This window comes from Leucoraja erinacea, chromosome 8, assembly GCF_028641065.1.
Source record: "Leucoraja erinacea ecotype New England chromosome 8, Leri_hhj_1, whole genome shotgun sequence".
NCBI classification, from domain to species: domain Eukaryota; kingdom Metazoa; phylum Chordata; class Chondrichthyes; order Rajiformes; family Rajidae; genus Leucoraja; species Leucoraja erinaceus.
Window position 1 is genome coordinate 11070161 of NC_073384.1, and position 23306 is coordinate 11093466.

Sequence of the window (23306 nt, forward strand, 5' to 3'; positions counted from 1 at the left end):
TGGGGAAGAAAGGCTTATATGGATAAGGGCCAAACACAGACAAATGGCATAAGCTTAATTGGGCAACTTTCACGCACAAGGTATCTTGCCCAGAGTAGGGGAATCGAGAACACGAGTTCATAGGTTTAAGGTGAGGGGGGAAAGATTTAATAGGAACCTGAGGGGTAACTTTTCTGCACAAAGGGTGGTAGATGTATGGAACGAGCTGCGGAGGAGGTAGATGAGGCAGATACTATCGCAACGTTTCAGAAACATTTAGACAGGTACATGGATAGGATAGGTTTAGAGGGATATTGGGCCAAACGCAGGCTGGAGGGACTACGAAAGATGGGACATGTTGGCTAGTGTGGGCGAGTTAAGTCGATGAGCTTGTTTTCATACTGTATGACCATTATCTTGATTGGGATGGACGAGATCGACCCTATCTCTATGAATCTAGTGAGAAACTTCACCCGAAGGTTGGCACAGTGTCAAGGGCCTGTCCCACTTGGGTGTCAGTTGCGCGTCATTTACGTGACATCATTTACGCGGCACGACGCATTACGCGCACATGGCGTGGTGATGTAGGTAGTGACGCGCAGTCACTCGTGGCGCCCCTGGATTTTGGGATGAACCAAATCTTCGCACGCCATCTGGGTGACGTGCAAGTGACGCCCAAGTGGGACAGGCCGTTCAAGCTCCAGTGATACTGAGTTGGAATATCATGATCAAGTCCTAGAGTCAAGTTGAACTGTGCTGTTCCAACTTGGAGATGGGAGCATGCCCTAGTGAGTCAAAACTGACACTTGAGGGCAGTGTAGGTAAATCTGTAAATAGTTTATTACCCGTGTGATGAAAATTAGGGCCTGATGAATCTTTTTACTCCACTCTACTTCAGACATACAACGCAGAAACAGGCCCTTCGGCCCACCGAGACCGTGCCGACCAGCGATCACCCATATGCTAGCACTACCCTACACACTAGGGACAACTTACAATTTTACTAAAGCATATTAACCCACATACCTGCAAGCAGAGATAATCCACGCAGCCATGGGGAGAACGTACAAACTCTGTACACACAGCGCCAGTAGTCAGGATCGAACCAGGGTCTCTGGCGCTGTAAGGCAGCAACTCTACTGCTGCGCCACCGTGCCACCTCAACCACTGTAGGCTGTGTTTTAATGCCTCTTTGTTTAAAGACACAGTCTATCAGTAGATATCATCTAATGGCAGTAACACCCACATCCATATATTTTCCCACCAAATGCATCAGACTAATAATAGGCTGTTGGACTAGATTCAACACTGGAATGTAATCATTCCACTAAAGGCACCGTGCAGATAGCAACGGGTCAGCAAGTGTGTAAATATAGCCATGTTTAAGTTTTGCCCTACTTCATGCAGCGTTTTCCTTCTCCCTCAACCAATGTTTATATTTAGTTAAAATGTGCAAAACCGATCTCTTTTCCCAAATCTTGCCTTGGACGATGCAGAAAGTTTACCTAGAAAATTGCAAGTCAATCGTTGCTTCGTGGTCGCATATTTGTCACGGCCAACGATAGGCACAAAAATGCTGGGAATAACTCAGTGGGTCAGGCAGCATCTCTGGAGAGAAGGATTGGGTAAGACGTTTTGTGTCGAGACCCTTCTTCAGCATTCCTTCTCTCCAAAGATGCTGCCTGTCCCGCTGAGTTACTCCGGCATTTTGCATCTACCTTCGATTTAAACCTGGATCTGCAGTTCCTTCCTACACATATTTGTCATGGCCTTTTGAATTCCAGTGCTGCTACCCAGTAGCTGTCATAGAATCATAGAATCATAGAATCATAGAAAAATAAGTGCAGGATTAGGCCATTCGGTCCTTCGAGCCATTGAATATGATCATGGCTGATCATCTAAAACCAGTGCCCCATTCCTGCTCTTTCTCCATATCCCTTGATCCCTTTAACCCTAAGAGCTAAAGCTAAATCTAGTGATTCGATAGGCATAGGGTTTGTGATTGAATCCCACGACCGAGAGACAGAGAGGAGGGTGGTGCTGAGTGCTAAAGGCACAGAGCTGCTCATTGCGAGGGAGACTGCAACGGTTTATGAAGGATGGCCACGGACGTTTCAAACTGTGCCCAAACCTCCTTCCAACAGAGTACTACAAGCAAGCCAGCTTACCCCGCTCTATCAGTGATATCTGAGCATCTAGGGAGTTTACCAAAGTCAAAAAAGCGCATGGCTGAAAATATATGAAGACGCTCCAGTAAAACTGTGCCAGACCAGCATGCAGCGAGCCAAATGGGATCCAGGTGTGAAACCAATAACATGTTCGCAATCTGAAAATCAGTTACAGAGCATAATTATGATATCCAAATGTACAGAAACTTATTCTTAGCAAGAGAGAAACAGGATTTAAGGGTTCGAAGCTGCACAGTTGAAACAAGAGACGTGTTGCTACATCTGTTTCTAGAGTAGGTTTGGGCGATAGGCGTGAAAACCAAACGCATTCGCAAATTTAAAAGTATTATTCTTGTTGTGTGACTGTAAGATAGCTATGAGATAGCTGTAACCCGATGCTGTTCTTTTGTTCAACCTCCTTTCTTCCCACTTGCCAGAAAAAATACAGTTGACAGCCGGTTTGGAGAACTCCAAGTAGCAAACCTGTTTCACAGTAGCTGAACAAAATACCATCTTACTTCAATGGGGCGATGGTTAGTTGTTTTCCGAACACCAATTTAACAGACATCCATCAGTTTGCTTTAAGCAGGATGAAAATAAAATGGGGACAGAGCCTTCGCCTTCACTGGGCTGCCTACCTGCAACGTGCTTTCTTTGTCACGCCTATTACAATCCTCTTATTAAGGCAGAGAAACTGAGTTAGCAAAAAAAAAAATCCACAGAGGTTAAGGATTCAGAAAAGACCCGCTGCACAAAGAGAAAGCAAGAAGGAAAAAAAAATTCATAACTTTCCACATTAAACCCATGAGAATCTGGCAACTTGCCTAAAGGCAAAGGTTTTTAAGAGCCCCGTCATCATGGGGAGGAAATCCCGCAGTATTATGTTGCTTAAAGGAATAGGATATTAAAATGTAGATTTAGTGGGGGGGTGGGAGCAAAGGGTACTGTATGGAGTATAAGGGTATATAACATCTTGAAGCTTTAATGGTACATAATTGGGAAGAGATTATATTTTATGAGGAATAGTTTTGAGATATACAGAAACTCTTTCAGTGCACATAACCTGGAGACATTAGACCCGGCAAAGACATTAGGTCCACACTTAATAATAGAAGGTCTCCCAATATCTTCTGAGATGTTTTACTTTGGATTTTAAAGGAAACAGGCCATTCGGCCCACTATGTCTGTGCCGACCAGCCTGTACACTAATGCTATCCTACACACTAGGGGCAAATTACCTTTTTTTTTAAACCAGTGCCAATTAGCATACAAACCTGTATGTCTTTGTAGTGCTGGAGGAAACCAGAGTACCTGGAGAGAACTCACACGGACAATGGGAGAACGTGCAAACTCCATACAGTCAGCACCCGCAGTCAGGATCGAACCCGGGGTCTCTGGCGTCGTGAGGCAGCAACTCTACCTCTGCGCCACAGGTAAGTTTGTACAATTCCTAGATCACTTCACAAATCAGAATTTTCTATTGTAGTTTACCTTTAGTACAGAAAAAAGAAACCTAATAAAATAGAACAACCATGTGTCATAACATTGATTTTATATAATACATATTGGTTCTGAGAGGGTGCAATTAATGTTTTTGTGTTGATTTAAAATCTAAATCAGAAACTGAATAGTGCAAATAATGTGCGCAAAGGAGCAGGTAAGTTGGGCCATAGGGCCCGTTTCCGTGCTCTGTGACTATGACTCTATGTAACAAAACCCAATATAAACTAATGCACAATATTATCAGATCGTTGTATGTATATGTTGAAATGACCTAAAAACATCACTGAGTCAAAACATGATTTCAAGGTCAGTAGTAATTTAAAGATGTAAGCCACAGCCCATCTTCTCCTGAGATGCTTCCTGACCCACTGAGCTACTCCAGCACTCTGCGCCTTCCAATCTAGAACCATGTATTGCTGTACAAATGCGCAAGGCAAGCTGGAGAGAAACTGGGATGCTGGTTGACCTTGGGAGGGATATGGTCAGAGGCTTGGTAGCAGCCAGGTAATAATATCACTGAAGATAGACACTAAAAGCTGGAGTAACTCAACAGGTCAGACAGCATCTCTGGAGAAAAGGAATAGATGACGTTTCGGGTCAAGACCTCTGTTTATACAAAAGAGACAACTTTTTATCATTATCAGTTATTATCAAAGTGTTACTATTAAAACGACATGTCATCAAAATCTCATATAGTTTGAACTCATATCAAATTTGTACAGAATACATTAGCAACCTGTCTGTTCTTACGTCCTAAGATAGATACAAAATGCTGGAGTAACTCAGCGGGACAGGCAGCATCTCAAGAGAGAAGGAATGGGTGACATTTATGGGTCAAGGCCCTTCTTCAGGATCTGTTTGTTGTTCTGCACAGATTATATTCTGTTCTTTTATGATCTTTCTAGCTTTTGTTACTCAATTCATAAGCCATTTTAGATTTGTTTCTTGATCATTAGTTGGGCCGGGAGCAGAAAAGACTGCAACAAGTTACGAACATTGCCCAGTCCATCACCGGCTCTGACCTCCCCACCATCGATGGGATTTATCGGAGACGCTGCCTCAAAAAGGCAGCCAACATCAACAGAGACCCACACCATCCTGGCCATACACTCATTTCACCATTGCCATCGGGAAGAAGGTACAGGAGCCTGAAAACCGTAACGTCCAGGTTCAGGAACAGCTTCTTCCCTACAGCTATCAGGTTATTAAACACTACAACCTCATATATGCCCTGAACAACAATAGATTATTATTATTATTGTTGCACTGTTCTGTTTGTTTTTTGAGTATGTGTGTTTATATATATATATATATATTTGTATATATATACTGAGCTTTCCTTTCCCTCTCTCGTTTGTCATATCATACTATGTTTGCATATTCTGTTGTGCTGCAGCAAGTAAGAATTTCATTGTTCTATCTGGGACACACGACAATAAAAACACTCTTGACTCCTGAAGAATTCTTATCTTGACAGATTCTAAAAATTGTAATTTCCTTGTTTATAGATGGGGCTCGGTATGTGTTGAAAAACTGTGATTGGTTCACCTTTCCATTTATTCTCAAACTTGCTGTGTTCAAATCTACGCATTCCATCTTTTTCCTGGTATTTCAGCATCATAGCAAGTTTGGATAAAGCAAACATCATGTGCAGGAAGGAACTGCTGCTGCTAGTTTACACCGACGAATAGACACAAAATGCCGGAGTAACTCAGCAGGACAGGCAGCATCTCTGGAGAGAAGGAATGGGTGACGTTTCAGGTCGAGACCCGCATAATCCTCTGTTTGTATAAAAGAGAAAACTTTTTATCATTATCAGTCATTATCTTAGACATAGAACATAGAAAATAGGTGTAGGTGTAGACCATTCGGCCCTTCGAGCCTGCACCGCCATTCAATATGATCATGGCTGATCATCCAACTCAGTATCCCGTACCTGCCTTCTCTCCATACCCCCTGATCCATTTAGCCACAAGGGCCACATCTAACTCCCTCTTAAATATAGCCAATGATTCAGGCCTTCTTAATAGTTAGCCACAGATGAAGTTCCAGAAGATTGGAGGACAGCTGATGTTAATTAGTTACCAAGAAGGGGTATCTTTGATGGTGCAGCAGTTTTTCAGGAGTGCAGCCAACATATTTTTTACTTGAATCCATGGAGTATATTATGTAATAATGTTGGGGAAGGCTACATGTGCTATAATAATATAGCAATGTCCCTCATAATTACAACTAGGATGCGTGTAGCATGTAATAATATTCATCAGCCAGCAAATTGAGTCCGATTACATAGGTTTAAGGTGGAAGGGAAAAAATTGGATAGGAATCTGAGGGGTAACTTTTTCACACAAAGCGTGGTGGGTTGTATAGAACAAGTTGCAACAGGAGGCAGTTGAGGCTGGGACTATCCCAACATTTAAGAAGCAGTTAGACAGGTACATGAATAGGATTGGAGTGATATGGCAGGTGGGACTGGTGTAGCTGGGACATGTTGGTCGATGTGGGCAAGTTGAGTCGAAGGCCCTGTTTCCACACTGTATCACTCTATGACTCTGGTACTGCTATTGCGATTATAAACTGATTCATAAATAATACCATGCTCGAATAATCAGTCATTCACCTTGGACGTTTATTAGTCTCTCCACACATGCTGCCTAACCAGCTGAGCACTTTCTCCCCTTAATTCTCCGAACATTTGCAGTATTTTGCTGTCCCATTAAAATAATATTACTGTGATTGTAGATAGAGTTATGATACTAATTAGGATGGCTTGTTTATAATTATCCTAATTGGATTGTTTAGAACTATACTAATTAAAGCACACAATTGTTTATAATCATACTAATTAAATTGCAAATTGCTCTATTATAACTATAGACAGAGTGCTGATTGTTTCCTAATAATAGCGTTCAAATTGCTCCATAATGCGACATAAAATATAAATTGTTCTCTATTGCTTCAAGAGAATGAACGGCAATTGAGGTCAAACAGCTCTTAAAGAAAACCAGAAAGTAGATTGTTCAGTTTAGTTCAGTTTGGAGCTCAGTTTGGAGTCAGCATTGAAATCGGCCCGTTGGCCCACCGAGTCCGTGCTGATCAGCGATCCCCACATATTAGCACTACCCGACACACACTATGGACAATTGTTTTACATTTACCCCAAGCCAATTAACCTACAAACCTGTACATTTTTGGAGTGTGGGAGAAAACCGGAGATCCTGGAGAAAACCCATGCAGGTTACGGGGAGAACGTACAAACTCCGTACAGACAGCACCCGGAATCGGGATCGAACCCGGGTCGCTGGCGCTGCAAGTGCTCTACCGCTGTGCCACCGCTCCGCCCATCCGCTATTCATTATTCTGTATTGAAATGAAGAGAAAGTTATAATAGCAAACTGAGTGTGGACTGTTAGTAATGGTCATTAGTAATGGTCTTCAAACTTCTCTCTATGAATAGTGCAGGGTTAAAATTGATTGTTAATAGCAGGAAGAGTGCCAATGTTAATGGGATTAGACGGCATTGAATGTTCCAGCAATAATGGCACATTGAAGGTAAATAGTACAACTCAAGAAAACAGATGCATTGATTGTAGAGTTTCTGCCTCAGAAGGCGGTGGAGGCTGGTTCTCTGTGTGCTATAAGAGAGAGTTAGATAGAGCTCTTAACGATAGCGGAGTCTGACTCCGTCTGAAGAAGGGTCCCAACCCGAAACACCACCTATCCATGTTCTCCAGAGATGCTGCCTGACCCCTGAGTGACTCCAGCACTTTGGGTGCTTTTGTATTAACAAACGTTGGCTGCTTATTATAATAATTATGTACAAATTGTGTAGTCAGAGAGTCATACATCATGGAATCAGGCCCTTCAGCCCAACTCAACCATACCGACCACGATACTCCATCTAAGCTCAGTATGGATAGAACTAAGGAATTGTAAGGGTAAAAAGACCCTAATGGGACTTATCTACAGGCCCCCAAACAGTAGCCTGGACATAGGGTGCAAGTTGAATCAGGAGTTAAAATTGGCATGTAGCAAAGGTAATGCTGTGGTTGTTATGGGAGATTTCAACATGCAGATAGACTGGGAAAATCAGGTTGGTACTGGACCCCAAGAAAGGGACTTTGTAGAGTGCCTTCATGAATGGATACTTAGAGCAGCTTGTATTGGAGCCCACCAGGGAGAAGGCAATTCTGGATTTAGTGTTATGTAACGAACCAGATTTGATAAAGGAACTAGAGGTTAATGAGCCATTAGGAGGTAGTGACAATAATATGGTCAGGTTTAATCTACAATTGGAGAGGGAGAACGGTAGATTGGAGGTATCAGTGTTACAGCTGAATAAAGGGGACTATAGGGCCCTGAGGGAGGAGCTGGCCAAAGTAGACTGGAAAGATACACTAGCAGGAATGACGGTGGAACAACAATGGCAGGTATTTCTAGGAATTATACAGAAAGTGCAGGATCAGTTCCTTCCTAGGAGGAAGAAAGATTCCAAGGGGAGTAAGGGGCGGCCGTGGCTGACAAGGGGTGTCAGGGACAGTATAAAAATAAAAGAGAAGAAGTACAACATAGCAAAGATGAGCGGGAAGCAAGAGGATTGGGCAATGTTTAAAGAGCAACAGAAGATAACTAAAAAGACAATGCGGGGAGAAATGATGAGGTACGAAGATAAGCTAGCCAAGAATATAAAGGAGGATAGTAAAAGCTTCTTTAGGTATGTGAAGAGGAAAAAAATAGTTAAGACCAAAGTTGGACCCTTGAAGACTGAAAAAGGTGAATTTGTTATGGGGAACAAGGAAATGGCAGATGAGTTGAACAGGTACTTTGGATCCGTCTTCACTAAGGAGAACACAAACAATCTTCCTGATATAGTAGTAGCCAGAGGATCTGGGGTGATGGAGGAACTGAAGGAGATCCACATTAGGCAGGAAATGTATTGTTGGGTAGACTGATGGGACTGAAGGCTGATAAATTCCCAGTGCCTGCTGGTCTGCATCCCAGGGTACTTAAGGAAGTGGCTCTAGAAATCCTGGATGCATTGGTGATAATTTTCCAATGCTCTATAGACTCAGGATCAGTTCCTGTGGATTGGAGGGTAGCTAATGTTATCCCACTTTTTATGAAAGGCGGGAGTGAGAGAACAGGGAATTATAGACCACATCAATGATTGGGATGAAGGGATTCAAAGTAACATTAGCAAATTTGCAGATGACACAAAGCTGGGTGGCAGTGTGAACTATGAGGAGGATGCTATGAGAATGCAGGGTGACTTGGTCAGGTTGGGGGAGTGGGCAGATGCATGGCAGATGAAGTTTAATGTGGATAAATGTGAGATTATCCACTTTGCTAGCAAAAACAGGAAAGCAGATTACTATCTAAATGGCGTCAAGTTGGAAAAAGGGGAAGTACAACGGGATCGGGGATCCTTATTCATCAGTCTATAAGAGGAGTCGAGTATAGGAGTTGTGAATTTATGGAATTTCCTGGATGGATTCACTGGATCACTGGATGGATTTAAGAGAGAGTTAGATAGAGCTCTAGGGGCTAGTGGAGTCAAGGGATATGGGGAGAAGGCAGGCACAGGTTATTGATAGGGGACGATCAGCCATGATCACAATGAATGGCGGTTCTGGCTCGAAGGGCCGAATGGCCTCCTCCTGCACCTATTTTTTCTATGTTTCTATGAGCAAAGAGGTCATTCTGCAGTTGTACAGAGCCATAGTGGAACCACATCTGGAGTATTATGTGCAGTTTTTGTCCCCTAATTTGAGGAAGTATATTCTTGCTATTGAGGGAGTGCAGCATAGATTTACAAGGTTAATTCCCTGGATGGCGGGACTGTCATATGCTGAGAGAATGGAGCGGCTGGGCTTGTACACTCAGGATTTTAGAAGGATGAGAGAGGATCTTATTGAAACATGTAAGATTGTTAAGGGCTTGGACACACTAGAGGCAGGAAACATGTTCCCGATGTTGGGGGAGTCCAGAACCAGGGGCCACAGTTTTAGAATAAGGAGTAAGCCATTCGGAATGTAGATGAGGGAACATTTTTTTCACACAGTGGTGAGTGTGGAATTCTCTGCCTCAGGGCGGTGGAGGCAAGTTCTCTGGATGCTTTCAAGAGAGCTAGATAGGGCTCTTAAAGATAGCAGAGTTAGGGGATATGGCACCATTTAATAATCCCCTAATTCACCATTTAAAGGTGCCCTCTCCTACACCATTTAAAGGTGCCCTCTCCTAATTCACCATTTAAAGGTGCCCTCTCCTACACCATTTAAAGGTGCCCTCTCCTAATTCACCATTTAAAGGTGCACTCCCCTAATTCACCATTTAAAGGTGCCCTCTCCTACACCATTTAAAGGTGCCCTCTCCTAATTCACCATTTAAAGGTGCCCTCTCCTACACCATTTAAAGGTGCCCTCTCCTAATTCACCATTTAAAGGTGCCCTCTCCTAATTCACCATTTAAAGGTGCACTCCCCTAATTCACCATTTACCATTTAAAGGTGCCCTCTCCTAATTCTAAATTTAAAGGTGCCCTCCCCTAATGGAGGTTCTACTGCAGTTGTACAGGGCCTTGGTGAGACCACACCTGGAGTATTGCATACAGTTTTGGTCTCCTAATCTGAGGAAAGACGTTCTTGCCATAGAGGGAGTACAGAGAAGGTTCACCATCCTGATTCCTGGGATGGCAGGACTTTCATATGAAAAAAGACTGGATAGACTCGGCTTGTACTCGCAAGAATTTAGAAGATTGAGGGGGGATCTTATAGAAACTTACAAAATTAAGGGGTTGGACAGGTTTGATGCAGGAAGATTGTTCCCGATGTTGGGGAAGTCCAGAACAAGGGGTCACAGTTTAAGGATAAGGGGGAAGCATTTTAGGAACGAGCTGAGAAAAAAAAAATTCACACAGAGAGTAGTGAATCTGTGGAATTCTCTGCCACAGAAAGTAGTTGAGGCCAGTTCATTGGCTATATTTAATAGGGAGTTAGATGTGGCCCTTGTGGCTAAAGGGATCAGGGGGTATGGAGAGAAAGATACTGGGTTGGATGATCAGCCATGATCATGTTGAATGGCGGTGTAGGCTCAAAGGGCCGAACGGCCTACTCCTGCACCTATTTTCTATGTTTCTATGTTTCTATGTTTAACCTCGAGCTTTTTCTATCCTGGCCCCCAAGCATTGATCTGGGCGATCACTGTATTTTGCGCTAAACTTGGATTAGACGTTGGCTGAGGAGTGAGCTCACAAATCAAATTATGCGTATTAATTAATCAATCTAAAGCTATCGGGACGTAATCCAAAAGTGCTAAAGAGTTCTGGATGAAATGGACGCCAGCAGAATAGGTCAGAACGCAGCTATAACTCAAAGCGCAGGCTAAATATAAGCACACAGCAGGGAACAGCTACGTGGAGAGGCCAATGGACTGGAAGAGAGATTAGGGAGCCAAAACACCGCGGGGTCTCCAAGTCACTATCTAAGTAACCTGTCAAGGGTGAACGGACTAAATTATCCCCGTGAGCTCAGTCTTCGAGCACAGCTTAAAATGACTGGGGAAAGTAAGTATATGTGGAGCCAGCATTTCAAAACACCACGAGACTTAAAGATAGAACAGAGAACAGTACAGAACGTAGAGGCAAAGAACTGCAGATGATGGTTTGTACCAAAAGTAGACACAAAGTGCTGGAGTAACTGAGTGGGTCATGCAGCATATCTGAAGAAAAAGCATGGGTGACGTTTCGGGTCGGGACCCTTCTTCAGATTTCTTCAGAGAAAAGGGAAATAAAATGTAGAATCTCTGATATGCTGGCAAACAAGTCCATTGAGGCAACATGTGTTTTTGGGAATGTGTAGTAAGGAACTGCAGATGCTGGATTAAACCGAAGGTAGACACAAAAAGCTGGTGTAACTCAGCGGGTCAGACATCATCTATAGAGAAAAGGAATGGGTGATGTTCTGGGTCAATTCTGAAGAAGGGTTTCAACCCAAAACATCACCTATTCCTTTTCTCCATAGATGCTGTCTGACCCGCTGAGTTACTCCAGCTTTTAGTGTCTATCTTCTTGTGTTTTGGGGAAAATCGAGGTAAATGAAGAATATGTGTAGGAAGGAACTACAGATGCTGGTTTATACTGAAGACAGACACAATATGCTGGAGTAACTCAGAGGGTAGGGCAACATCTCTGGAGAAAAAGGGTGTTGTACACCTTTACTGTATGGAGGTAAATGAAAAAGTTCACCTTTACTGTATTTTCGAAAGGATTTTATTTTCTCGGATGATTGTATAATCATGCGTCAAACCTAATGTTGAGTTTTTCTATGTCACAGCAAGGTAGCTCCAAATGGGCAATGGGACACAGACAGTTTAAATATGAGAATGGAGAACGTTTGCAGTGATAGGTTTCAAAGGGGTTTTACAAGAAGGTAGCTTTCTCATTAGTTCTTGTTAAATAATGTCTTCTCAAACCACAGCGGACAGATAAATGAGTACAATTATTCTTCCCAAATACCACAGTTACTTCAGTGTGTCAACTTGCATGGTCCACAAGGAGGATAAGTTCGAGACATAACTTATCCCCCCTACACCCTTTGACACATTATATTTCATGTGTATGGAAGAAATATGAAACTAAGGTTGAGTAAAACTATTTCTTGTGACTAAAGGCTTAACATTAAAAAATGGTTGTGTTTATACGATACGATACGATAGAACTGTTTTGGTTTCCTCCTCCATGGAGAGGCGACTTTTTCCAGGTCGCTTCCCCCGTGACAACGAGGATCGGGCGGCCTTTCCCGGAGACTTGCCCGGGGCTTCAGCGGCGGGCGCAGCGGGGACTGTCGGCGGGGAGCGGGCGAGCCCTCGCTGGGGCTCGCTGGAGGGGAGTGCTCCGTTTCGCTGGCCCGCGGCAGCCGGCAGCCTGAAGCCACGGTGTGCACAGCTCCAGCTGATGTGACGTCCGCAGCCCGGGATCCCTCGTGGGGGACCCGGGGGAAGAAGAAGCTTCCACCGCCGGCCTGCGGCCAACTTCTACCGTGGGCCCGGCGTGGACTTACCATCACCCCTGGCGGGGGAGCTTTGACCGCCGGCCCTGCGGTCTGCGGTGCTTCTGGCTGCGGCGGGGACTTTAAATCTTCGACCGCCGGCCTGCGGCCTACACCAACCTAAAGCCGCGGTCTCCGGTGGGGAAGATCCGATCCTGGACTGACTCTGGACTCTAGTCCCGACCAATGGGGGGAAATAGAGGAGGACTGGCCAAATTTTGTGCCTTCCACCCCAGTGATGAATGCTGTGGTGGATGTTTGTGTTAAATATTTATTGTGTATTGTGTGTTCTTTATTATTGTACCGCTGCTGACAAATTCAATTCACTTGCACTTTATGTGCAATGTGACGAATAAAACTGATTGTTGATTGTTGTTGTTGTTGTTGTTAGTTTGAATGAAATTGCATACCTTGCAGTCATGACAGAAAAAAAAGCAACAGAACACACAATTAACACAGTTTAACACAAACATCCATCACAGTGATGGAAGGAAAAAAGTCTTCCTTGCTTGTTCTCCCCCTGCTTTGAGGCAATCCAGGCTCTCGATGTTGGGGCCCCCGCCAGGTGATGGTAAGTCCCGCGGCCGATACCAAACTCCTCGAATGGGCCGATACAAACTCCGCGACCCGGGGCGGACAAAGCTGCCACCCTCCAGTCCAGCGGACGAAGCTGTTGATGCGGGAGCTCCCGAGAATCGTTCACCAACCAGGGACCTGCGAGCTCTCGATGTTACCGTCCACAGGGCCCGCAGCTGAAGCCTCCGAAGCTCCAAAGTCGGATCACAGCCACAGCACCACCACAGTCTCCAAAGTCAGCCAGCTCCTTGATGGTGAGTCCACAGGCTCTGCCACCGGAGCCTCAAGGTCGGTTCCAGTTGGAGGCCGCCAGCTCCACGATATTAGGCCTCAGCGCACTAGACCACACAAGCAAAGAATTTCACTGTGACTTCCATCCATTTCACTGTGCTGGAAGACCAACTAGTCTCAGGCTGAACAAAGAGCACCTTTCGCCAAATTTGTGAAGCATTTTACAGCATCATGAAGGATTCAGTTCAGTTTTAGTTTGGAGATACTACATGCAAACAGGCCCTTCGGCCACATCAACCATCAATCACCCGTTCACACTTATTCTAAGTTATCCCAATTTTGCCTCCACTCCCGACACACTAAGGGAAATTTACAGAGGCCAATTCATCTACAAATCTGAGGAAATACATTCTTGCCATAGAGGGGGTACAGAGAAGGTTCACCAGACTGATTCCTGGGATGTCAAGACTTCATATGAAGAAAGACTGGATAGACTCAGCTTGTACCCGCTAGAATTTACACAGAGAATGGTGAATCTGTGGAATTAACTGCCACAGAAGGTAGTTGAGGCCAGTTCATTGGCTAGATTTAAGAGGGAGTTAGATATGGCCCTTGTGGCTAAAGGGATCAGGGGGTATGGAGAGAAGGCAGGTATGGGATATTGATTTGGATGATCAGCCATGATCATATTGAATGGCGGTGCAGGCTCGAAGGGCCGAATGGCCTACTCCTGCACCAATTTTCTATCTTTCTATGTGTCTATGTAATTTAGAAGATTGAGGGGGTATCTTATAGAAACTTACAAAATTCTTAAGGGGTTGGACAGGCTAGATGCAGGAAGAGTGTTCCCGATGTTGGGGAAATCCAGAACACAAGGTCAAAGTTTAAGGATAAGGGGACCGAGATGAGAAAACATTTTTCACACAGAGAGTGGTGAATCTGTGGAATTCTCTGCCACAGAAGGTAGTTGAGGCTAGTTCATTGCCTATATTTACGAGGGACTAGATGTGGCCCTTGTGGCTAAAGGGATCTGGGGGTATGGAGAGAAGGCAGGTACAGGATACTGTGTTGGATGATCAGCCATGATCATATTGAATGGCGGCGCAGGCTCGAAGGGCTGATAGGCCTACTCCTGCACCTATATTCTATGTTTCTATGTTTCTATAATCACATTGAATAGCGGTGCTGGCTCGTATGTCCGAATAGACGCCTATTGTTTATCTATCTATGTCGGAGGTTGTTGAGGCTGGGACTATCCCAACATTTAAGAAGCAGTTAGACAGGCACATGGATAGGACAGGTGAGGAGGGATATGGACCAAATGCTGGCAGGTGGGACTAGTGTAGCTGGGACATGTTGGCCGGTGTGGGCAAGTTGGGCCGAAGGGCCTGTTTCCACACTGTATCACTCTACGACTATGTCATTTATATCTTTCTTTTATGAATTGTGGCCTTACCTTTTTACACCTATTACACTAACATTTTGTAAATTCGGCCTAGCTTTCTTTCACGTTTCTTTCTCAGTGCCCTATTATACTTAGGTCTCCATTTTATATATTAGCTGCAGCTTGGCAATATGACAGCAACCGATCGTGGAAACGTAACATTTTATTTGCGAATGTGGCACGTTAGTGCAATCATACATTGAGCGGCATAAATCAGATCCCCCCATCAAATCCAGATTAAATATTGCTTTTATTTTACTCACTTTCCCCTTGATGGTAGTCTAACCTCCAGGGATTCGAGCTTGAAAGCAGGAGCCAAATATTTGATAGCGTGGGCCGAAAATAGAGATACATAAGGAGTCTATAAGCCGGATAGAAGTTCTGCTTTGTGCAGCACACTCAGGACAAAATCAAACTGTGTTTCAAATCGTGGATTTGAAATTAGCTGCTTGATTTGTGGTTACAGCCTGCATGAAATGAATGCCCGAGCAGAGACCACAAATAGAAAGGACAAGATCACTGAACTCGCGCATTCGTATCGTAAGCTTTGGAACCTGAGGATTGTTGTGCTCACTGTGTGGGGAAATATTTCAGAAAACTACCAGGTAATCTACAGTGCACAAAAATGCTGGAGAAACTCAGCGGGTGCAGCAGCATCTATGGAGCGAAGGAAATAGGCAACGTTTCGGGCCCGAAACGTTGCCTATTTCCTTCGCTCCATAGATGCTGCTGCACCCGCTGAGTTTCTCCGGCATTTTTGTGTACCTTTGATTTTCCAGCATCTGCAGTTCCTTCTTAAACGGGTAATTTACAGTATTAAGGCTTGTGCTTTATGAAGTAATACCATCCTCGACCATTAACTGGAGATTGAGTTACTGACCCCCAACCCCCTACCCTTTACCCCTGATGTGTACAACCGACAGTAACTCTAGTTATAGCACAAGGATATAATAAAACAGCTTACATTTCTTTGGCTGTCATTCCAAAGTATGTTTTCTCAGGTTACTGGTGGGACCTCTAGTATGAAATAAGGGCCTTTGGTATTTTTATATTTGGATAATGTCTCACCCCAATAGCATTTTGGCAGGGCAGCAAAGTGCTGGTGTTACACAGTATTGGCACAGCATTGAACATCGATGAAAAACGAAATGGAGCTCTATTTTCTTTCCATGTTCCCATTTTAAAGGTGCTCATGAACGTCATTGGAACGACTGCAGCAGTTTTGAGGGGTTACTGTAAAGAAGGACATTCCACATAATTAGATGAAATGCTCAAGAAAGAACGGCAGATGCTGGAAAAATCAAAGGTAGGAAAAAATGCTGGAGAAACTCAGCGGGTTAGGCAGCATCTATGGAAGTCTGAAGAAGGGTCTCGACCCGAAACGTCACCTATTCCTTTGCTCCGTAGATGTTGGCTCACCCGCTGAGTTTCTACAGCATTTTTCTCAACCCACATAATTAGAGCTCTTTTACGCTGGAATTGAAAAGATTTCAATCGCGTTCAATCCAAATTTGTCAAGATACTAAAAAGTGTTAAATTGTTCAAAAGCTCAGAAGCAGAAGGCCCTTGTTTTAGATCAACGTTGTTGCAGAAACAATTAGCATCCATTAGTAAAGAATCATTGATGCACTAAATATTCCAACCGTTCTATTTAGACTTTAGATGTGAAAAAAGACCCTTCTGCCCATCGACCAGTGATCACCCCGTGCACAAGCACTATCCTACGTACTTGGGACAATTTACTATTTTACCGAGCAAATTAACATACAAACCTGCACGTCTTTGGAGTGGGGGAGGAAACCGGAGCACCCAGAGAAAACCCACTAGGTCACAGGGAGAACGTACAAACTCAGGACAGAGAGAAATTAGGTCAGGACCGAGCCCGGGTCTCTGGTCCTGTAAGTCAGCAACTCTATCACTGTATTAAAATATTATAGAATTAAAATTAAAATATAGTAGATGACCAACATATTAATGAATTGGAAGAGTCTCCAAGGTGGTGAGAGTGTAAAGAGTTTCTGGGAAGGAAGATCATGCCAAAGCTGCCAATTGCAAGATTGGCCATCAATGTTTCTGTGCTGTATCGCTCTGCATAAGTAGTTTGGTTTACCAGGGAACTGCAGTCCTTGAGAACAGCATTTGTATTGAAGACCAAAGAATTCTGCCTGGAATAGATGGTATTAGCTATAAAGTGAGGTCGGACACACTTGGATTGTTTTTTTATGGAACATCAGCGGCTGAGGGAAGACCTGATAGTCGTGTATAAAATTATGAGAAGCATAGATACACTAGACAGTCAGAACCTTTTTGCTCAGGGTGGAAATATCAAAGATTAGAAGGCGTATTTTTAAGGGAAGAGGTGTAAACTTTAATGGAGATGTGTTGTATAAGTTATTTACCCAGAGTAGTACAATACAATTTTACAATATTTTATTACATGTCATTTGAACCTCAGTGAGACTCAAATGAAACTCCATTTCGACAGCCATACAAATAAAGACAATTCCTACAAAACATACAAACAATTCAATTTACACAAAGTTCCATCACAGTGAATCTCCTCCTCACTGTGATGGAAGGCAAAGTCTTTTCTCAGCCCCTGCACCATTTCCCTCCCGATGTCGAAGCCCCCGGCGGGCGCTGGAATGTCCCACTGCCATTAAAGCCGCGCAGGACGATGTACGGCCCCGCTCCGGGTCATTCCAACCCCGCGACACAGGCTGGAGAAGTTGCGTTGCGGGATTTCCGGAAAGCGGTCTCCCACCCGGACCCGCGAGCTCCCGATGTCCCAGTCCACTGGTCTGCAGCTGGAGCCTCCGAGCTCCTGAGTCGGAGCCACCTCACTCCTCAGCGAGCCACCACCGCTCCCCACACTCCGAGGCCGGCCAGCCCCACGGTGGTAAGTCCGCAGCTCCGCAGGCTCCGTGACTGGAGCCCCCAAGTCGTTCCGGTTGGTGGCCGCTCCAACAGTGCTAGGCCCCAACGACAGCGGAGACCCGACAGAGAAAAGGTCGGGCCTCCCGTGCAGGGAAGAGATTTTTAAAAGTCTCCCCCACCCCCCACATATACACAGTTAAAAACAGTATGAAAAAAACATGAACAACTACATTTAACTAGACAAAAAAATAGATAAAAAGACAGACAGGCTGTAGGGGCCGCTGCAACGTGAGTTGCGCCACCACAATTTGGGTGTCTGGAACGCATTGCCAGGGGTGGTGGTGGAGGCAGATACAATAGTGGTAAACAAGAGGCTTTTAAATAGACACATGGATGTGATGGGAATGGAGGAATGTGGATCACATTGTGGGGTTTGACGGCACTGGGCCTGCACTCGCTGGAGTTTAGAAGAACGAGGGGGGACCTCATTGAAATGTACAGAATAGTGAAAGGCTTGGAAAGAGTGCATGTAGTGAGAATGTTTCCACTTGTGGGAGAGTCTAGGACTAGATGTCATGGCTTTGGAATTAAAGGACATACTTTTAGGGAAGAGATGAGGAGGATTTTCTTTAGCCAGGGGGTGGTGAATCTGTGGAATTATTTGCCACAGAAGGCTGTGGAGGGCAAGTCAGTGGATATATTTAAGTCAGAGGTAGTTAGATTCTTAATTAGTATGGGTGTCAGAGGTTATGGGGAGAAGGCAGAAGAATGGTGTTAGGAGGCAGCCATGATTGAATGGCGAAGTAGACACGATGGGCTGAATGGCCTAATTCTGCTCCTATCACCTATGATCTTATGACTTATGAAAGCAGAGGAGATCAGTTGAACATGACTACAAGTTCAGCACAAGCACTGTGGGGCGAAGAGCCTTTTCCTGTGCTGTCCTGTTCTGTGTTCTAGAGAGTTGAATGGAGCATAGATTAGGTAATGCTGTACATTCTGCAGTTGCATCACATATTGTACTCTGTCATTGAAATTCATTCCAATGTTACCATTGTGTCACGCTCTCACACAAACTGAAATAACAGGTTGCATTTGGATGCAACAGGCTTTACAAAAAAGCTAATGTTTCCCCAAATTATATGAAAAATGCCTGGGTGAATTCCTGGAATCCCAAATACTTTGGGAAAGATCTCAAATACTACAGGATATACCTTTAAGGTGAGATGGACAAAGTTTGCAGGAAGAGGTGGCAGATTTTCACCCCAAGGATGGATGGCGTGTGCCTGGAATGCGCTGCCAGTGGTGGTGGTTGAAGTGGATACATTAGTGGTATTTAGGAGACATTTGAAAGACATATGGGTATGCAGGGAATGGAGGGATATGAGTTACGTGCAGGTCGATAAATGATGATCATGTTCGGAACAGACACAGGGAGAACATACAAGCTCCGTACAGACAGCACCCATAGTCAGGGGGTCTCCGGCACTGCATTCGATGTAATGCCCCTGTCCCACTTAGGAAACCTGAACGGAAACCTCTGGAGACTTTGCACCCCACCCAAGGTTTCCGTGCGGTTCCCAGAGGTTTTTGTCAGTCTCCCTACCTGCTTCCACCACCTGCAACCTCCGGCAACCACCTGCAACCTCCGGGAACCGCACGGAAACCTTGGGCGAGGCACAAAGTCTCCAGAGGTTTCCTTTCAGGTTTCCTAAGTGTGACAGGGGCTTTAAGGCAGCAACTCTACTGCTACGCCACCTTGCCGACCTAGAGATACAGCGCGGCAACAGGCCCTTCAGTCCACCATGTCCGCACCGACTAGCGATCCCCACACATTAACACCATCCTACACACACTAGGGACAATTTACATTTAGACCAGGCCAATTAACCTACATACCTGTACCTCTTTGGAGTGTGGGAGGAAACCGAAGATCTCAAAGTAAACCCATGCGGTCACGGGGAGAACGTACAAACTCCATACAGACAGCACCCAGAGTCGTGATCGAACCCGGGTCTCCGGCGCTGTAAGCGCTGTTAACCTGGCCTGAGCTATTGGTAATCAAGCCCATAGATAAATTGTGCGATGGATCCAAAGATTATTTTGTTCAAAACATGACCAAATCATAGAGCTAAAGAGAGAGAAATATCCCACGTACAGTAACTATAGTCAACAGATGAGGTAAGACTATAAAACTAAAGGAAATGGCTTACAGAAATGACAAGAAAAGAGGAAAGCCAGCAAACTGTGAAAGCAAGAGAATGCTGCAAAGGGACACAAAGAAAATACCAAGAGCAGCCAAAAGGAATATCAAAATAGCGTTGCGAGTTATATAGATGCTAAGATTATACGTTTTTAATAAGGATATTCAGAGTAAATATGTGACTGAGTGAAATATGGACCTTTACATTCAGACACGGGCAATATTGTAAGGGACAAGTTAATGCCAAATTTATTGAAAGGAAAACCTTTGTATTTTGTTTCATAGTTGGAGATATGATACCTGGGCCAAGAGAAACTAAAAATAAATCATAGATACACAGATACCTAGAAGAGGAACTTTATAAATAATAATGGGGAAAATAAAATGATAAAGTAGATTAATTATAATGACCTGATGATTTCCTTCCCAGCCCATTAAAAGACATAAATGATGAATTGTAAAAACATCAGTCAGAACATTTCAAAGTTCATAAAGAGTCATTCAGCAGAGGACCAGGTCCTTTGGCCTATTAAAGCCATGCTGGCCATCATATAGCCATTTTTGCTAGTCCTACACTTGTCTCCTGTGATTCCCTCTATATGAACTCCTCCAAATTCTTTTACCATTCACTTAACACCAACAACGGAGATGTCATCACAGACCCCACAGTGAAACCACGGGTTTCAACCTCCATCGCAAGCAATGGCTAACCCAGAACAGAATCCGCACCCTCCATGCAAGAACAGCCCATAAGTGGACCTGCATAAGTGGGTGATGACAGACAGCCCTGCTTGCGACTGCGGACATCCAGACCAGACCATCCCACACATCGTGAATGTCTGGCCACTGAGGCTTTTCCCTGGGGGAAACAAAACCCATCCATCCAGTAACTGATGCTGTCTGGCCTGGATGTCTACCCTTCATCTACAACTTTAGGCTGTGCACGCCACACGCAAGAAGATTGCCATTCACTTACATGCTAGGGTCAGTTTAACTCTCAACTTGTACATCTTTGAAATGTGGACAGAAGCAGCAGCACTCAAGGGTATCTCAACAGGTCACAGGGAGAACATGCAAACTCCACACAAAAGTTGGAGATATCTGGTACCAAAAGTCAGGATTGAACCTGGGTCCCTAGAACAGTGAGGCAGCAGCTCCACAAGATGTTAATCTGCTGATTCAGAAATTGTGTATTTAGATTGAAAACCTCTGGAAATGTATCTATTATGGCACAGCACGTGTGCGGCACGGTGGCGCAGTGGTAGAGCTACTGCCTTACAGCACCAGAGACCCTGGTTCGATCCTGACTATGGATGCTTGTCTGTACAGAGTTTGTACGTTCACCCTGTGGCCTGCGTAGGAGATCCAAGATCTTTGATTTCACCACTGGAATATTTGCTCAGTGGTGAGAAAACTAATGAGGTGCAGGGTTGTTGGTTAATTAGCTTTTGTAAATTGTCCCTAGTGTGCAGGGTAGAAATCGTATATGGTTCGGCGTGGGCTTAGTAGACTGCAGGGCCTGTTTCCGTACTGTATCTCTAAACAAAACTAATGATTTAGAAATCCAAATGCACAAAGTTCTGTAAACTAATATCTAGGTATATTAATCCATTAAAAAAACTCATTTGATCTGGAAAGTAGTAGACAAAAGAGAAACAGATCCCACGGCGATTTTTTTCGGCAACAGCGACATCATTGACTGACGTATCACGTCATCGAATAATACGCGGCGTGATGACGTATGACGCGGTGGTGATGTGGCGTGATGACGTATGACGTGGTGGTGATGTGGCGTGATGACGTATGACGTGGTGGTGATGTGGCGTGATGACGTATGACGGGGCGGTGATGACGTATGACGCGGCGGTGACACGCGTGTCGACATGTGACGTATGTTTTTTCAAGTGGCGCAACCACTATTTTGGCTCCGCTGGATTGTGAAATGTTTAACAAACAAAAATGAGTGTACATAGGTGGCTTGTAGATGAAAATGTAGTTTAGTTTGGTTTAGTTTAGTTTATTGTCCTGTGTACCGAGGTACAGCGAAAAGCTTTAGTTGCGTGCTCACCCGTCAGCGGAAAGACAATACATGATTACCATCGAGCCATTTACAGTAGATATATACAATATGATAGAACTTTATTTATCCCAGGAGGGAAATTGATCATGATACATTGATAACATAAGGGAATAACGCTTAGAACAAGATTAAGCCAGTAAAGTCCAATCAAAGGTCACCAATGAGGTAGATAGTAGTTCAGGACTGCTCTCTAGCTGGTGAGAAGACAGTTCAGTTGTCCGATAACAGCTGGGAAGAATCTGGAGGTGTGCGTTTTCACACTTCTATACCTTTTGCCTTTTGATGGGAGAGGGGAGAAGAGGGATTGGCGGAGGTGAGCGACTGGCTCTTGATTATGGGCAATTGAATGATAATTGAACGATAATTGAAAGATGATTGAAACTATGAGAGACTGTCTTGCATAACCACAGAACCATGGCTCAGCACTTCAACTCCCCCTCCCATTCCCAATCCAACCTCTCTGTCCTGGGCCTCCATCATTGCCAGAGTGAGCAACATCAGAAATTGGAGGAACAGCACCTCATATTCCGCCTGGGTTGCTTGCGTCCGGTTGGCATGAACGTTGAATTCTCCCAATTTTGCTAGCCCTTGCTGTCTCCTCCCCTTCCTTAACCCTCGAGCTGTCTCCTCCCATCCCCCCGCCCTCGGGCTCCTCCTCCTCCCTTTTTCCTTCCTTCTCCCCCCCCACCCCCCATCAGTCTGAAGAAGGGTTTTGGCCCAAAACGTCGCCTATTTCCTTCGCTCCACAGATGCTGCTGCACCCGCTGAGTTTCTCCAGCATTTTTGTGTACCTTCGATCTTCCAGCATCTGCAGTTCCTTCTTGAACCATTCTCTTTAGGTTGGATTTACTTTGTCAAGTTAGCAAGCTATGCATTACACTGACCTTGCGAGAAGGATTCAGATATCACGCTGTTTAGAAAGAAGGTTCTACAAGCCAGAACAAGCATTTTGTGAACCCTCATTTGAAACAGATTTAAATTCCTTCAAGCTCTCCACTAAATCATCATTAAAATTTCATAGGAGGTTTCACAAGCACCTTCTCTGAGCTGCGAGGGGAAGTGGTTGAGAGCAATTTCAGAGGCAGAAAGTGCCAGGAATATTGGACAGGACCCGTGAGGCAGAGTTTTGGCATAGACACAGCCTCCTTGGTTATTTAGTTTAGTTTATTTCAGAGATACAGCGCGGAAACAGGCCCTTCGGC

The 23306-nt window shown here is 44.5% G+C and overlaps 1 long non-coding RNA gene across 1 annotated transcript; it reads left to right on the forward strand.

Annotated features, from left to right (window-relative positions):
• Positions 1-1796: 1796 nt before the first annotated feature.
• On the forward strand, positions 1797-5014 carry LOC129699207 (uncharacterized). The gene is made up of 3 exons (XR_008723802.1): positions 1797-2278; positions 3438-3580; positions 4607-5014. It is a non-coding gene; the product is annotated as an uncharacterized LOC129699207 (long non-coding RNA).
• The last annotated feature ends 18292 nt before the right edge of the window (positions 5015-23306 follow it).